This window comes from Panulirus ornatus, chromosome 46 (assembly GCF_036320965.1).
Source record: "Panulirus ornatus isolate Po-2019 chromosome 46, ASM3632096v1, whole genome shotgun sequence".
Taxonomy (NCBI): domain Eukaryota; kingdom Metazoa; phylum Arthropoda; class Malacostraca; order Decapoda; family Palinuridae; genus Panulirus; species Panulirus ornatus.
Window position 1 is genome coordinate 7,441,588 of NC_092269.1, and position 16,121 is coordinate 7,457,708.

General features: G+C 37.1%; 1 pseudogene; it reads left to right on the forward strand.

Annotated features, from left to right (window-relative positions):
• The first annotated feature begins 220 nt into the window (after positions 1-220).
• On the forward strand, positions 221-11,082 carry LOC139763110 (carnosine N-methyltransferase-like; annotated as a pseudogene).
• The last annotated feature ends 5,039 nt before the right edge of the window (positions 11,083-16,121 follow it).

Consider the following 16,121-nt stretch of genomic DNA (forward strand, 5'->3'; position numbering starts at 1 on the left):
TGGGGGAGCTGGCTGGCGGGGCCCCTGGGGGAGAGATGGCGGCAGGGGGCGGCGGGTGGCAGGCGGCGGCGGCGGCGGTGGTTAGTAGTAGGAGCAGCTGTGGCGGCGGCGGTCACCACGACGAGCCGTGTTGGTGGACACCAGGCCTCACACCACACCTCCCTCCCCCATAATTTTTCCACCTCATTCTGGGTGAGTTTAAGCTTGATCCAACCAGGCCATCTTGACGGGTCTCTGGGGGACCCACACAGCTGCGGGGAACCACCTGAAGACCACGTGCAGACCCCCAGGTGGAATGGGTCATCCATTATTGTTATGTCTACTGTAACAACCCAACCTCAGAGCTTAGCCAGGGGACTGATCACCTTTAATAGGAGGGAGGGAGGGGAACTAGAAGCCACCACGGGTCTCATTCCTCTATGGCCTGAAGATGTAAATGATTGAATTACATATTCATGTGTATTACTGTAAATCCATGTCGTTATAGGATGGTTTAAAGAGACCGTAAATGATAGTTACATACTTCCGTATGTAATGGTCTGATCCTATATGGCCTGAAGATGTAAATGATTGCTTTACATGCTCAAGTGTATTACTGTAAATCCATGTCGTTATAGGATGGTTAAAGGAGACGGTAAATGATAGTTACATACTTTAGTAATGACTGAAAAATATATGACGTTATCGCGATTGTTTTTCCTCTTTGTATAGATCTATGTGGCTGTTATAATCTTTTGATATTGTAAAGGAATGAGACTACAGATATTCAAATATTGGATATGTTCACCTTATAATTACATTCCTGGCCACGTTTAGAAATTTTTTCAGTTTTTTTTCATGGTGTTCGTGAGATAAACTGTTTCTACTCATGAACTGTCATTTAATGTCATTTTAGCATTCATTGAGCCTTAATGAGTATGAGTATTTACACGAATGTTTAGTTTCGTAATGTTAGTTGATTATAAGAATAGATTAAGACTTGTAAGGTTGTCATAACAATAAGGAAGTTTAGGGACACTGTATGAATCACAAGAGGAATATCATTGATTTCATTTGGCAGTGATGTTGTATTGTGTGAGGTAGGACGAAGTTAGGGAATGTTTGATTTTTAGAGTTTGTTTGTGTTCAGTGTACGTAAAAAAAAAAAGATTTTTATAGTGGGGAGGGCTATGAAGTTACGTGACAGTGTGGGGGTTAGTATATAAGCTGAAGGGAACAGAACCTGTCAGAGACTCACAAAGCTTCACCAAGCAAATGACATGGACAGTAATTTCGAGTTTTAGTCAAAATTTATCTACAACATTGTCTTCTGCAGTAGTGCATGCCACTTGCTTCGGATGTGCTTATATGCAGGCTTTGGCCTTTTCGTGTTTAAACACGACATGGGATTGCATGACATTGTCATTAACCAGGTGTAATCAATAACCTCAACAATTACATTTGTTAATTTACATTGAGAATGTTACATTAGATTACATTAACCTAGGGAATTTAGGAGAGGTTGTCATTACAAAATCATTGAGCTTTGATGAACTTTATTATTACTGGTTTTATTTTCTCTCGACCGGTTTGGGAGCTCTGCCCCTTAGTCCCTTTAATGTAGCCTAAATCAGCAACATCTAACAGGGAGGATCTTCTCTGCTCCTAGACCCCTTTAAAGAAGAGAGGAAAATGTTGATATCAGCATATCAGCAACAACTTCAATTGTGATAAGTCTGTTGCATTGAAAGCTACACCGCTTACTGATGTATTTTGAAAGAACATGTAGGCAAGGCACTGCCTGTTTCACAAAATCATGCAATGGAAGAAATTTGCAGCACTGATCATCAGGCTTGATTCCCAATAATTTGATAGTGCTGAACTGCACCCTTGATATTGACTAGCTATTTTCATATGAATGATTCAGATCCCTGAAAATGCATGTCGTATAAGGCTGGTGGTGCTAAAAAGCTTTTTATGTATATAAGCTGAGATGGCATGTGATCTAGTATTTGCTGATAACCATTTTTTTACATGGTTATCAGCGTATATGTGTGTGTGTGTGTGTGTGTTAGATTAAGCTAGATACCCATTTTATTAATCATTCTCTAAGGGAGGATGAACAGCTGGTATGGTTGTGGACCAACTCGTTATGAAGTATGACAAATATGACCCAAGAGTTTCAGACTTCACTAATATTAATGAAAATAATCCAAGAGGTCTTTGATATGATTTACAAGGAAAACATAAAAATCACCGTAAGGACATGTTCTTTTGTAAGTAGAGTTGTGAACAAGGGGGGGTACATTTCATAATGGCATCAGTATTTTCTTTCCTTGTTTGCCTGTCCTGTTTAAAGAAGGTATCAACAAGAACAGACTAAGCCCTCAAGGGAAAATATTTGCTTGGCTTGTAATTCTGTTCCTACTTTTTGAGAGTATTAATTCTATACAGGGGAGTACTTCATCCCCACAATCCAGGCCCTTTAGTTGCCTTCTGTGACATGCAGAAGATAAGTGGGTTTTGGGTTGTATATTTTCATCCCTGTTCCCATAGATAATGGGGATTTTATGTTTGTTTTGTGTTGAGAGCTTTCTTTTATGCATTTATTTTTTTTTTTTTTTGACAGGATCATGGATGATGCTGAAGCCCAGGAAAAGGAGCACTTTAAACGGATTGTCCATGCCTTCAAAGCTTATAGGTACGATTGTTGATTTTCATGCATTATTTTGTTTTTAATGTATATATTGGTATTTTTTTTTTTTTTTTTTGAACTAAACAGATAACATGACCAGGCCATTTATTGTAACCATAATACTTCTGATTGGTAAGTCGGAATTAGCAAATTACACATAGACACCCTCACACAATTGATTGAGATGGACAAGGAGTTAGTGAATGCTGGCAGACTTAAAAGATTAAAAAGTTAATTGATGGTATATAACATAGATATTTAAAGCTCTCTCCTTGTAATGTATGAATAGGTAATTACACTTAGATACTGAGGGACTGTTAAGAGAGGGAGGATTGGTTCAGCAAATGACATCAAAAAGTAAATAAGATACTGAGGGAATGTTAAGAGAGAGAGGATTGGTTCAGGAAATGACATCAAAAAGTAAATAAGCTTTGAGATGTACTATGGTGAAGTTATAGGAAGCCTCCAGCTATACAGTATTTTTACATTGTCATAGAGCCAGGAACGGGTGGATTAGGATAAGAAAGGAGGATCAACAGTATTGAAAGGGATATTATGGACAGGGCAGAAGAAATTCCAAAACTTATCCATAAACTCATGAGGGGTAAATTGTTAGTTAAAGAGCATGTGATCAAGCAAAGGTATGCTGAGGAAGAGTTGCAGGGGAGGATGATAATAGCATCTTTGGACCCTGAGGTCCCTTGTCTGCTTGCTCCTACATAGAGCTACCTCTCCCTACCTCATTAATTATCTTCCCACCCTGGCCGCCAGGCTGCAGGGTTGTATCATTGTCTTTTGACAAAAGGGAGTACTGTCTCATCAAGGAACTTTTCACTCCAAAGCATATGATCATTTCCCTACTACTAGAAGTAGTGCAACCTAAGTTTCATGATGGTTAAAAAAAGGAATTATAGACTGCTTTGCTTTAGATGTATGCATAGCTTCATTGTTGATCTCGTGTAAAAAATATACATTTATGTACTATGGATGCATAGTGTCCGACTTGAGATTACGAGCATCTTTATATTGACTGATTTACGCAAAGATTTATACATTCCAGGTAGTTATTTTGTTTTCTTGGTGTTATAAAGATAATACTTTTCATCTTAGTTATGTCCTGCTGTTAAATGTGTTAATTTTGACTGATAAGTGTTTTTGCATCCTAGCATTTTCAATATAAGATTCCTCTTCTCTGGAATGTAACTACTGGTGTGATTTGAAAGTTTCTTATTTGCAGATACTTTTCTTTGAAGAGGGTGACGGATAAAGAAGTGTACATAAAATCTCTCCAACCACATCACCAGTCACTTCTAGAATCATACAAGCGTCATCTGGAGCAACAAAGGATTTGTATTGAGCATAATGCGGAAATAATCAAGTCCATCATTAAGGATGTAGAAAATATGTTTGAGAATGTGCAGCATGAAGCAGTGGTATGAATTTATTTTTATCATTTGTTTTATATTTTACATAAGATTTTCATCACATTATGTAACAGTATGATTTGATCTGTGTTCATACCCATAACATGTCTGCTAACTGTATGGGGTAAGTCTTACATCATATTTATTGTTTCATGCTGAATTTAATGTTATATTCTCAGGTTGTCTTATCCTTACATCATTCAAAGAACTATTCACTGTGGGTGTTTCCCTTATTTTCTGGAGAAAAGTGATGTTTTGATTTGATTGAAGCATTTGATGAAGGGATTAAACAAGAATAATACAAGGGGCTTATGCAAGTTGTTACATGCCTTCATTTTGGATATTTGTTTCATGCTTTAGCCCATGTATACATTGGAAATATGCATTGCCTGTTTCTGAAAAATTCTCGATCATCTTTTTTTCATTTTATTCTATCTTGTGTTAACATTGTCAGGAAGATATACATCATGGGAATGAGATTTATATAATTAAAATCCAGTTACTGTATCTCATTTGCTTCATTTTCAATATATGTAGATAGTTGAGTGTAGGTAATTGAAAAACTAGTTTTCTTGTATGTAAGTTATATGCACATTTACAATAAGATATTGCATCATTGTCACACCTGAATGGTTCGGTGTATTCATTTTTATTTGTAGGTGTGTTCTCATTTACATGGATTTGAACAGGTGCAAACAGCCTCTTAGGTTAGTTACAGACCTCCTCAACCCTTTGGTGTTCAGTACCTTAATGAGAACGTAAGCTAAGATTGGAGGGGCAAGGTATTAAACTTTTCTTTCCTTACACCCCCTCACTTAAATGATTCATTGCCATCCCTGTAGTTGTTTCAAGGGAAGTGAATATCTTCCCTTCGCAGGGACTACGTAGCTTTCCTGCACTTCTTAGTCGTTGCATCCAGATAATAGCTTGTTACCAGTTACACAAACCTTTATATGTAACATGAGTGCAGGATGTAGTCCAATAATTGCTAGTTGTGGGTGCATATTCTTTTTTTTAGGTTGTTTTACCATAGAATTATGTTCCTTACCTCTGCAAAGATAGAAGTATTAGGGTTATGACCACACCTTCCATATAGAAGAAAAGATTAATATGTTATATGTTAAATTGCTTATTTGAATCTACAGAATGTAGATGCTGCTCAGGGGAACAGCTTATTGGCTCCAGACATTGAGAAAGTTCAGTCGACCATCAGGCAGATTGTGCGCGATTGGTCAGTATGTGGAGAGCATGAGAGAAGTCAGTGTTATGGACCAATCATTAGGCAGATTGAGCATCTGTTTCCCTCAGATAAAGTGTACGTATCTTTAGCATACAAAAATTTTGACTTCTTGACAGAAGCAGGTATTTGGCAGCTGGTTCTGTTACGGCATGATTTTTGGCTGGTGTAATTAATGTGATTAGTCCTTGTTTGTTGCTATTGAGGTAGCTTCCAACTTCTTTTTTTTTAGGGGTATATTCTTTATGTAATATAAGCATTATATGCATGGTCTAGAAACATTATATGTGGATGACTAAAGTTTAGCTCCTTGTCATCATGCTGTGTGTATCTCCTCAGTGAATGTATATGCTTTTTGCTGTTCTCAGATACTTCATCTCGGAAAGTTTCTGTGATTGAATGTGCTAATAAGAATGCTAGTTTTGGCTGTGTGGAGGCCAATGGAGGAGTTTCGCTCCTTCCATTTTCAAAAACTTTATGCCCCTTAATTACATGGAATCTTTGCATTATTTTCTTCTTTTTGAAAAATGATTGCCTTTCCCTTCCGCACTAATCTGTTAGTTTCTGATACCTTTTGCTTTCACAAACATTCTTGAAAGGACTTAGCGGTATGTTGATGTTTTGATTCCTTTGTGTCATCCTGTTGTCACTAGCTTCCCTCCTGTATCCTGCCACCTCCCTTCTTTTTTGAGCTTGAACTTATTTACTTGCTACCTACATGAAATTTATTTTATGATTATGTGGCTGATGACTTGAGTAATGCAGGTTGTCTGTGATAAGTATTTTCTATGAAATATATTTGTTTTCCTTGGGGATAAGGGAGAAATAATACTGCCCACACCTGCATGTTGTCGAAGGCAACTGTTGTAGGAAGAACAGGGGCAGGTGGCTGGAGATCTTCCCCTCAAATGGTATCATTTTCTAAAAGTACGAATACGAAGAGGATTTTTCTCTAAGGCACTTTCATCTCTGTTCCTGCTATGGCAGGAAAGTTGAAGAGATATGAAATAACTTGAGTAACAGTAATTATTGCAGAGTAGAATGTAAGGCTGTAATGGAACCCGTGCTAAAAATTGTATGTAGATGTGGAAAACTTTAGTTTTATAATACTGCTCACTTTAGTGATTGCTTCAAGTTGTTCAAATGTTTAAATATACTGTTACATCTTCATAAACCTGATAAGATGCAGCGAAGTATTACTTGCCATCCTAATAGACTTACACTAGACCAGTTGCCCTCTCACCTACAAAAGCACTAATATGAAATAGAAAGAATTACTGGAGAGAAGGTAATTCTTCAGTATTACATTAATTCTTTTCTGTCACTAGATTTACTGTGAGCTGCACATTCTGATGCAAACCTTCAGTTCCCCCCATTTAAGAGACTGCTGAAATGCCATTAGATATTAGTATTTTAAGTATGGACCCAAAACTTCCATGAATTGACATAAACTTTTAAAGCTAGTCATTCATGTACAGGGTTTTACTGTGAGCTGCACATTCTGATGCAAACCTTCAGTTCCCCCCATTGAGAGACTGCTGAAATACCATTAGATATTAATATTTTAAGTATGGACCTAAAACTTCCATGAGTAGACATAAACTTTTAAAGCTAGTCATTCATGTACAAAGTTTGAATTCACTCAGTTTACCATGTGTTTGGTGTATGTGTGTGTGTTCATTAGCTGAGTATACTGCATATTGTTAATGATTAACACAGGATGTTTCTTGTAAATTATTTTTTATATTATTCATTATTCAAACTTTTACTTTATAAACAAAGATCAGTTCTGTTCTCATATCATTTCGTGCAACAGCTATTGAGCATTTACTCTGCTCACAATCTTGGGCATTGAAAGACAGAGAAACACTTTCCATCAAGGACTCTTAAATGTTTGTATTTATTCCATTTTATAGGGTTCTTCAGGATGTTAGTATACTGGTTCCTGGAGCTGGACTTGGGCGATTGGCATATGAGCTTGCAAAACGAGGATATGCCTGCCAGGGAAATGAGTTCAGCTTGTTCATGTTGTTTGCATCAAATTTCGTCCTTAACAAGTATGTAAACACCTACTTTTTAAGAAAATGTTTTGCTTCCCACACCATATATTCTTGATACCTTCCACAGAGCATCTCTGTCAACTCTTTATCATATGCCTTCTCGAGATCCATAAATGCTACATACAAATCCATTTGCTTTTCTAAGTATTTCTCACATACATTCAAAGCAAACACCTGATCCACACATCCTCTGCCACTTCTGAAACCTCACTGGTCTTCCCCAATCTGATGCTCTGTACATGCCTTCACCCCCTTAATCAATACCCTCCCATATAATTTCCCAGGAATACTCAACAAACTTATACCTCTATAATTTGAACACTCACTTTTATCCCCTTTGCCTTTGTACAATAGCACCATGCAAGCATTCTGCCAATCCTCAGGCACCTCACCATGAGTCATACATACATTGAATAACCTTACTAACCAGTCAACAATACAGTCACCCCCTTTTTTAATAAATTCCACTACAATACCATCCAAACCTGCTGCCTTGCCAGCTTTCATCTTCCTCAAAGCTTTTACTACCTCTTCTATCTTTACCAAATCATTCTCCCTAACCCTCTGGGGATAGGGGATTAAGAATACTTCCCACGTATTCCCTGCGTGTCGTAGAAGGCGACTAAAAGGGGAGGGAGCGGGGGGCTGGAAATCCTCCCCTCTCTTTTTTTTTTTTTTTTAATTTTCCAAAAGAAGGAACAGAGGGGGCCAGGTGAGGATATTCCAAAAAAGGCCCAATCCTCTGTTCTTAACGCTACCTCGCTATCGCGGGAAACGGCGAATGGTATGGAAAAAAAAAAAAAAAAATTTTTTTCTGGTTGTATGTATGGATAATCAGCCCTCTTTTAGAAATGAATTGGAAATTTATGCATTATGGTTTTTCCATCAGTCACATCTTTGTTGAATAAGAAATCTTTTAAGGAGTATAGTCATTTTGTAATGTATGAATTTACGTGAATTAGTTTTCATTTAACCAGTAGAACATTAATAGGGAAATTTGAATTAAGGAGACACTAGCACACATGATAGATACTGAATGAATGTGAGCAAATGAGGACTTTTCTTTATGTAATCCTGGTGAACAATTATGAATAAAAGAAGAAAAGTTAAGTATGCTGTGGACAGGACTCCCTTAAATAAAACATCAGTTGGCTGAGGGCCATGTCTTTGTACATGAACAGCCTGAAGCAGGTCAAGTTACAAACTGTTACTTGTTTAGGCTTGTTACAGGTGTAGTGCCATCCAAAATTGGCATCCTTTTTTCTCCAACAGATTGAAGGATTTGCTGCATGATATTAACTTGCACCAGGGATTGAACTTAGCCAGTCAGAATTGCTGATGATTGTACCATTGGTGTACAAAAGTAATTGTAGACTGAGGAAGTGGTTCATGCATCTTCTAAAAATAAGTACAGAAGGATGATTTGAAATGCATTTTCTTATAAAGCACATGACATTTGTCGATAAAGATAGTTGAGTATGATTGGGCGTAAGTATGGTTAAAAATGTAAGTGCTGAATGGATCACACTGAAGTGTAACCTCAGAATTTTATTTTCTAGATAAACTAGATATCCTGGTTTTAGATAGGGGGCTGTGGTTTTGTTACATTACGCATAACAGCCAGAGAATGGATATAAGTGAATGAGGTCTTTTCTTCATCTGCTGGTGCTACCCCTGTAACATGAGAAATGACAAGCAAGTGTGAAAGTACAGAAGAGGAAGATAAACTTTGAAATGAATATTTCAAACTTGCATTACATGGTGTACAAATTAAACACTATATACTTTTCCCGTATTCTTAATTCTCCAGTTTTATATTTAGGTTTAGCATGTACTATAGAATTTACTTTGTTTACTTTATAGATGTCGTGGGCTGAACAGTTTACGTGTATATCCATGGGTTCACTCTGGTAGCAATACTCTTGGTAATGCAGATCAACTACGTGAAGCAACATTCCCAGACGTGGATCCCTCTGACCTTCCACCACGCTCACAGTTTACTATGGCTGCTGGAGATTTTTTAGAGGTAATAGTTTCCTCTGGTAGGTAGTAGTCGATTAGTAGCCACTTACCAGGGAAGTATATTACCAGTATCACCTGCCTGGGTATTGGGAGGATTAATGATGGCTGTGTAGTTGGCCAGCTCTAAAACAGTGGTTGTCAACTTGCACTCCTCTGACCCAGGTGGCTGTCTTTTATTTCTTCCTGACCAACACAGATTGCTGGCATTCTATCCACAAACATACAATCTTTTCTTGTCACACATAACACTTGACAACGCTTAACTCACACAGCTCATTCATCTTAAACTTTGATTTTCTTGCAGTGGGCATTAAGTGATAGCCTTGCCTTTTGGCAAAATGTTAGGAGCAATGGATGGAAAAAATTAGGTAGGAACAGTAGACAGGAGCATTATTGAGAAGTATTAGGTAGGAACATTTAGGTGGGAGCATTAGGTTAAAGTAGTAGATTGGAACATAAGTAACTAGTCTATAGGAACATTAGGTAGGAGCCTCTGAAAAACTCTTGATAGAGTTGCCATCTAAGAAGCAGCACTGGAGATCACCAGTTATGGAGACTGGTTCCCAAAGGGAATGGGCTTCAGAGATATAGATAGATAGTTTCCCTGTGTTTATTATTATTATTTTTTTTATTACATATTTGCCGTTTCCCATTTCAGTACATGGGAGTGGATGCCAGCAGGACCATAAGCCTTGCTTGTGTCCAGATATATTTGCTTTAGACAGAGCGTGTAACTGGGTAATTGAGGCATAGTTTAGGATCAGCAGGTGAATTGTTTGTGGAGGATACTTAGGGATTCTTTTATTTGTCTAAATCTAGTTTCTGTAAGCGTTCTGTCAGTTTTTAGTGTGTTTATGGCCATTATGTTGATATATGCGATGTGGGAACGATAGTTACCTATAACCTCGTTCCCTAAAACCGTGCTGTCTCTCTTTTGGGAGAGTTCTCTTCCATAGAAAATGATCCACTAACTGACTAATGGTATATAGCTCTTTCTGATGTAAGGTTAATGTGGACTGAGGCTCTTTCATTTTTTCCAGATTTACACGGAGGAATCAGTGTGGGACTGTGTTGCTACATGTTTCTTCATTAGACTGTGCGAACAACATTGTGGCTTTTATTGAAACTATTTACAAAATTCTTAAGCCTGGTGAGTATTTGAAGGTAATATGGAGAAGAAAACATTTTAATACATTAGATAACAATATTCTGCACAGGATATATTTTTATGAACCCACGGTCAACTTGCCTCATGCCACACAGTGACCTCAGGCTTTAATTTCCAACACATCCACCATCTTTTCTTATGCATTCAAGGCCTGAGATTCACATCAATACAAGACCCTGTGATCACTCCAACCTCCATGGCTCCAACTGCAGCCACATCCACTCCCAGATACCTGTAGCATTCCTTTTCTTTCAGTTCTTACCCGTTCAAACTTACACTCATGCTATCATTTCTCATTCCCCCCTCTGAAGCTTCCTTAGTAAATTACTCCTGTTCATTTTTCAGGTGGATACTGGGTGAATTTGGGGCCACTGCTGTACCACTTTGCTGACCAGCCTGGGGAGTATTCAATAGAGCCAAGCTATGAAGAAGTGAAAAGCATAATCTCTGGCTTGGGCTTTAGCATTAGTGTAAGTCATTAGTATTATATGAAGTTTTTATGATGATTTAAGAGATACTAATGGACCCTTGCAGTTTATATGTATGCATATGGTCCTTTGCATGAAGATGTATTAGAATGATGTACAGTAGATCCTTTGTATATGATTTTGTGAGTTCTTCATTTGAAGTAATTTGATGATTTACATATGTAGAAAACCAATTTAAGGCAGGAGTTGGTAGGCAGCTATCAACCAGGGAGGTATGTTACCTGTACTACCCACCTGGGTATTGAGAGAGTTAGTGATGGCTGCATAGTGAGCCAGTACTTTATTGACTGTCAAATTGAACTCCTCTGACTCCTGTAGCTGTATTTTCTGTTTGCTTCACCCACACATGAACTGCTAGCATTCTGTCCACAGACATAATTTCTCCTTGATACTCGTATCACTTGACAACACTTAACTTGCACAACTCATTCTTCATAAACCTTGATTTTCCTATGGTGACTGTTATACACTAGCCGTGGCTTTTGGCAAAATGGTAGAAGTAATAGGCAGAAGTAAGAAGTAGGAACATTAGGCGAGTGTTAGGTAGATGCATTGGGGACAAGTAGTAGGCAGGAACATTAGGTTGGAGCTTTTGGTAGAAGTAGTAGGTTGGAACATTGCCAGTGGCATATTAAGGGTGGGGCACTTGAGGTTAAGAAGCGGCACTGGAGTTCACTAGTTATGGAGACATCTATTGACGTGGCTACCCCCTTGAGGGAGTTTCAGGTAATAATATGTAGATACATAGACATAGAAGTTAGATAGAATGAATGATAGATATCAAATTTGTAGATAGCATGAGATGAAAGTGAAAAATTATCCCAAGATATAATTCTGCAGTGCCTTCATTACTGGAAATAACTATTCATGCATTTGCATATATTTCTTGTAATACTGTAGCAGTGGTTTTATGATTATATTCAATTCATATTTTGAGAAAGTTTTGTGTTGAGCTCCTTTGCATATTTTGGAAAATTAAATGTGCCCTGGTATTACCAATCGTCATATTTATGAATCGCCCTTTTTAGCATCCATATACTTTCCCCATTACTGTGTAAGGTTTTCATGAATGAGTGAGGCATTGAGATATTTTTCTCATATTGTTGTGTGCTGTTTGTTTGCAGGTTGAGACACAGGACTAATCACAACTTACACACACAACAATCTCTCGATGCTCAAGTATGAATATCAGAGCGTCTTCTTCGTGGCACGTAAACCATTTTGATGGTCCAGTCATTTGGTATGATTATTGGCATATTCACTTATCCAGTACAGGTAAAATTATTTCTCTTTTGCACCCTTATTTTGCTACTGATTCCAGGAAATCAGGCAGTCCCACATATCTCCTTTTTGCTCATCAGTTATGGAGACTCTTTTGCCATGGCCATCCCCTTGAGGGAGTTCCTGGGGGGAATGGGCATTAGAGATACAGATGGATAGTTAGTCAGAAAAGGTGACTAAGAGTAGCAGGGCTGAAAATCCTTCTTTTCTGCATTATCTGATCGTAAAACAAAAACCAGAAAGAGTATAAATGTGAGATGATATAATGTATGAATATATATATGTATATATATGTGTAGAGAGGTACAAGGCAGCTTTCCCAGTGGAAAAAGAAAAGGCTGAAAAATGAAGAAAATTGAAAACATGAGCTACTGTCTCTCAAGAAATACAACGTAACTTAAGGAGACTTACCTTTCCCAAGGAGACTTCACCTCCAGAAGGACTATACCATTAGGTGCAGTACCTGACTTTTACATTACATTGCTTATTTCAGAACTATTATTGGTACCACTGTGATCTCAAAATTTTTATTGATACCATACAGAGTTTATCAGAAATTGTCAATTTTGTGACTTTCACCACCAGAAACATCAACTAATCTAGACAGATGAGAGTATGAAAGGAAAGAACAGTATTACCCAGCAGCTTGTTTTATCATGTACAGGCATGAGAGTGTACAGTTAAATAATACGATTTTTTTGTTTTGTTTAGTATGAATTACTACAACAGTGTCATTTTTGATCTGCCGTAACATTTTTTTGTTTAGTATGAATTACTGCAACAGTGTCTTTTTTGATTAGCCATTGAATAGGTAACTGTTATATGGTGTTTGATAGCAAACCAGATTTTATAATGTCTGTAAAATTCTTGTGGTATTGTTTAATGTGTTTACTGAAGGCAGCCTGTTGTCTGTGAGCTGAACAAGGACACAGAAAGTGGTTGGTTAGGTGCTTGACTGTGACTAGGGCTCTGATTCAGTGCATTATACATGACAATTAGAGAGTGATTGTGAGCAAATGAACCTATTTTTTCTGTTCTTGGCACTACTTTGCTCACATGTAAAACACTGAACAAGTTTGTGTGAAACCAAGTATCTTCTAGGTTTTGAATGGCTAAAAGCTATGTTTCCAGTGGAAATGGAAAAAATTCGTCTCAGAGAATCGGTCCATGATATGTAGGTGATAATGGAAAATGCCTCAAATAACAAGTACTATACTTATATAGCTTTGGGAATATATAAAGTTCTCAGAAATTTATACTGCTGTTGGGACCAATTTGCATAGATTTTGCTACAGAACCACTGATTTTTGAAAAAGAGAAAAATATCTGTGTCCTATGGTGCTGAGTATTCACTGAGTACCATATTAATTACTGTTATGTTTTTGTGTTAGGGCAGTGAAGAGAGTCCCGTATTTCTAGATCATAAGTACCATCATTCCTTATGGTGTCATAATTTAATATGCATTTTATTTTCACTCTCTCTCTCATGTGCCATTTTCTCAATTATAATTGAATTTCCAATTTTGTAGTTATCATTATTCCTGTCTAATATTGTTTCGTGCATATGCTTGTCCATCAGAATAGTTTGATTTAGATTTAACCTCTTGAACTTAGAATTTAAGTAATGTCCAGTTTCATCCTGTAGCCATAGATTATCAGCTTTTGTAAGAAAACAATAAAAAGCACCAAATATTCTGTGATATTCTGGCTCTTTATTTTCCCTCTTGAAATAGAATTGTTTAAAGATATTCATTATAGTCGAGTTTATTAGAAATTAATTGTGACCAAAGACAGAAATGTGTTTGGATATTAATTTATGCAAATGCTGTTTTCGTTGTATGCATGTGTTTTATAAGCAAAATACATGCATATAGTTAGATAGAAATACATGCATAAATCTTTTCTTTCTTTTAAACTATTTGCCATTTCCCGCGTTAGTGAGGTAGCGTTAAGAACAGAGGACTGGGCCTTTTTTGGAATATCCTCACCTGGCCCCCTCTGTTCCTTCTTTTGGAAAATTAAAAAAAAAAACGAGAGGGGAGGATTTCCAGCCCCCCGCTCCCTCCCCGTTTAGTCGCCTTCTACGACACGCAGGGAATACGTGGGAAGTATTCTTAATCCCCTATCCCCAGGGATAACATGCATAAATATACATGAATATAATGAACAAAGGACAAATATGAAAAATAATAATTACCAGCAAAAAATTACTCTTTGGTAACAAACCAGTTAGATGAGTTCTTGGCTTGCTGAGGTATATGAACAAAATTGCAATATGTTGTACTGCCAGATGATGCTAATGAAAAGAAAGTATATTGAAATTTTGGTGTGAATCAATCCGTCCTTGTGATTTTATTGTTAACTAAACTTTACAGATAAATGAAATTTGTTAATGCTAAAGAGGATATTAATTAATTACTTGCCATCATGATGATGTGCTTGTTATATACAGTCAATTGTAACCACAGATCCTTTGTTTCTTGGCAGGTGGTTGTATTGGCATATTAAAACTGCTGGAAATAAACTTGTAGGAGCTCATCTTACTTATCCAGATTATGAATCGACCCTTGATTTATTTGGAATTTTTCTCAGAGAAACTATTTAGGTTGATTAATGATATAATGCAGAAGTAATCTGTATTTGTATGTGACCATTTTGAAGCACAACAGCTTCTCGAGCATTCTCAATTTTTCAAGTAGTTTTAGCCCAGGAGGTGAAAATTTTAGGATAAAAGATGGTATAACTTTATACCCAGAGAAACATGATGAAAGTAGAATGTAAGGGCATTTCATAAGGAAAGTAAGGTCACATACCTGGTATATATACCATGAATTGTAAATGGCATCCTTTTTTATATCCCAGCACAAGGAAACAAGTGCCTGAAAAATTTAGCTTGATGTCAGCAACATGGTAAAAAGAAAATCCCATATTTTGTGATGTGCTCAAACAATGCAAGAAATCAATGTACCAGACCTAGAGCATGCCATTTAATGTTTCACCGCTACCATTAACCAAACCAACACGAAGCACTTTCCAAGTTTTTCCCCATGAGTTGCCGACATAAGCAGATAAACATGCTGAAAAAAATGTCTACAGAAACCATAGAATATTACAAATATCTAGACAACACCAATGTCTGCCTTTCCATTGAAAAGTAAACTGGCACTGCTTTCTTGATACAATAAACTATAAAACTACCAATGAAAATTCATAGCCACTCAACGAACCTGACAAATGAAGCACTTCAAGTTTAATTAGGATAGATTAACAGCTGGCGATCACTGGGAACATCAATAAATCTTGCACCCAGTACCGGTGTGTGTGTATGTCAAGAAGTATTTATCAGCAGATATTGCTCTAATTCCATAATTTATCCTTGGGAATCCTGTTGGAAATGTGAACTTGAAAAAACCTTTGACGGACTCTCCTATTGAACTGTGACTACAATGCATGAAGAAGATAATGCACTTGTTATATTGATTAACCTCCTCACTGTTCATGTCAATTTCCAAGAACCCAAAACCATATTGGTGAAAGAGTATCGTAACATTATTGCCAGAATTACACGAGAAAAGACTTGTAAAGCTGGTGTTTTTCACTTGGTCTGTATTTATTCTACATATAATGAGCCGTACAAACATAATCTTGGGTCTTGTGGAATGACTCATAAAAGTAATTTCAGGCAGTTTGGTGTGGGCCTACATAGAACATTGTAATTATCCCATTAAGGCTAATGTTATTAATCATTTATGATGCTGTATCCAACT